This window comes from Oratosquilla oratoria, chromosome 14 (assembly GCF_046742065.1).
Source record: "Oratosquilla oratoria isolate Oo_2021 chromosome 14, ASM4674206v1, whole genome shotgun sequence".
Taxonomy (NCBI): domain Eukaryota; kingdom Metazoa; phylum Arthropoda; class Malacostraca; order Stomatopoda; family Squillidae; genus Oratosquilla; species Oratosquilla oratoria.
This window is the reverse complement of record NC_134790.1, coordinates 4,120,357-4,123,446: the sequence shown is the minus strand read 5'-3', so window position 1 is coordinate 4,123,446 and position 3,090 is coordinate 4,120,357.

Here is a 3,090-nt window from a genome sequence, read left to right as displayed (position 1 = left end):
GGTAAAGCATTACAAGCCTCGCTGGCACAGAGGTGAGCAGAATGGCAAACACATTTGATTACAAAAAGACCAATGCATTCATTACGGAAGCGACTTGCAACTGAACTGTGAGCTCCCACCTTTACACTACACCCATCAGCCCCAAAACCTATCATTTGTGTAACTGAGATTTCATGTTTCTCAATTTTTTTAAATAGCAAATTCCTGTGCTATCTTGGAGTCACTCAAAATATCTCTCAAGACCTCTGACAAGTGATCCATTACCTTAAAAGGCCCATTATGTGCAGCTAGAATACTTGCCAGCTTTATTTCTGCCATATCCACAGGATCTTTTGTGGTTTGTTTTTTCTTAAAGAAGGTTGATACAAAGGATTACAAAGGCGGAGCATGCCGACAGGAGACCTTTTGGTCCATATCTAGGTCGGATGCGAAAAAAATCATAATAATAATAAAATAATAATAATGAAAAAAATATTATAATGTATACAACAAACAAAATACATAAATAAATGCACAGGTATAGTTGAATAACAAACAAACAGGTAAACAGTAAATAATAATAAATTGATACATAACTAATAATAAATAAAAATCAAACAGACAAATTATAACAAAACAAAAACAAATAATATAAAATAAATTATAATTATTACAGCATCTTGCTTAGGTGTTTATCTAAATGAGTCTTAAAGCTTCGAACTGAACTACATTGCACTACCTGTGCAGGAAGTTTATTCCATTCATTAACTACATGGTTGGCAAAGTTGTTTCTACCTACTTCCAAATTGAATCTATTTCCGGATAGTTTGAGACCATTGTTTCTTGTCTGATTCTCATTCAATGTGAACATTTTGTCACTTTTGATGTTGTCAATTCCCTTTAGAATCTTAAAGACCTGTATCAAGTCACCTCTGAGTCTACGTTTTTTTAGGGAGAACAGATTCATATGTTTTAGTCGATTTTCGTTTGATTTATTTTTGATATTTGGAATCAGTTTTGTGGCTCGCCGTTGTACTTTTTACAGTCTGGTACCTGGTACCTGCTTGTCCGTTGTACCCTTGAAATATAATTTTTTTTTTTTTTTTTTTTCTTGGGCATGACTTTTTAGCACTGTTAGCTCTGCAGTCATAGTAACGTTACAAATTTGACACCCAGCTTTATACTGTTCAGATGTTTCCTGTAGCCACGGCTTGAAAGCAGGGTCTGTTTCGCATCCCTTCCTATATCGTTGCTGACAACGAGACTGAGAGCCTGAAGTAGATGCCTCAGCCTGTCTAGAAAGGACATATTTCCCTGCTTGATCTCACGGTAGGCCAATCAAGCTGTCCGCCCGCTAAGCCTATGTTCGCTTAGGCCCATCTTAGTTTTATTCCGTAGGATTTGTTTTGATACCGGTATAGGCCCTTAAAACTTTGTAGTAGTGTCCAAACAGGCACATTGTACTTTAACGGGTGCTTGTCCGTCCAAACTAGAGCATAAATATTTCTTTTCTTTGCGATGACAAATCAATTTCTTTTCTTTGCAACAGACCAATTTCTTTTATTTGCAATCAAAGTTGTTTCAACCCGTTTGAAGTGTAAGCTATTAATTTTCATTTCTAAGTTAATTTGTTAACCTTATCTATCGCCAAATCGTATCATTAGGCAAATTCTTCTCTCTCCCACAAAGTATTTTTTTTTTTATCATATTCGGATCTCAAATGCGAATAAAACAGTGTAGCGAAATGTAGCGAAACGACCGAAAGAATGTAGCGAAACGACCACGTATCTGGTCGTTTCGCTACATGGCCAGTTCGCTACCAACCATTTCGCTACACGGCCAGTTCACTACATTGTTTGGTCGTTTCGCTACATTTGGCTACTTTGTTCGGTCGTTTCGCTACACTGTTTTTTCGCATTTGAAATACGAATATGATAAAAAAAAAAAAGACGATGTGTGCATGTTTATAAAGTACCTGTATCCCTTTGGGCGTTTCGCTACATGACCAGTTCGCTACCAACCATTTCGCTACATTCTTCGGTCGTTTAGCTACATGGCCAGTTCGCTACATTCTTTGGTCGTTTTGCTACATTCTTCGGTCGTTTCGCTACATTATTTCGGTCGTTTCGCTACATTCTTTGGTCGTTTCGCTACACTGTTTCGGTCGTTTCGCTACATTCTTCGGTCGCTTCGCTACATTTGGCTACATTCTTCGATCGTTTCGCTACAATCTTTCGGTCGTTTCGCTAAATTCTTTGGTCGTTTCGCTACATTCTTTGGTCGTTTCGCTACACTGTTTTTTCACATTTGAGATGCGGATACGATAAAAAACGCGATGTGTGCAAATTTATAAAGTAATTTTGTAGGCTACGGAAGCAGAATTTGCCTAATGAGGCAATTTGGCGATAGATAAAATTATATTTATCGGCCCTTGTTTTATTCAATCGTCAGGCAGATTATCCGGTAGATAATCATAAAACAGTGACTTATCATGCACATTACCAGAGCTGGGTGCATTCCGCTTTAGTTTGGCCGCGGTTAGCGCTCCCAAACTATTGAAGCTTAAGAGACAGGAGGTTCATACCACGAAATAAAAGTCCGGTAGGCCACATATTATACCAAATGAAATTTTTGTAGGCCACATACTATACCGGCACCTATATTGCTTTAATATTTTGGGAGCCCTAACCGCGGGCAAACTAAAGCGGAACGCACCGAGGAACGCGCCCAGATCTGGTAATGTGCATGATGAGTCACTGTTTTATAATTATCTGCCCGATAATCTGCCTGACGATTGCATAAAACAAGGACCGATTAAAAACAATTTTATCTATCGCCAAATCGCCTCATTAGTCAAATTCCGCTTCCGTGGCCTACAAAATTATTTTATGAATTTACAAACATCGTATTTCTTATCATATTCGTATCTCAAATGCGGTAAAAAAAAAAAAAAAAGTACAGCGAAATGTAGCGAAACGACCAAAGAATGTAGCGAAACGACCGAAAGAATGTAGCGAAACGACCGAAGAATGTAGCCAAATGTAGCGAAACGACCGAAGGTTGTAGCGGTTACAGGTCGTTTCGCTACATGGCCAGTTTGCAAATTGTGCT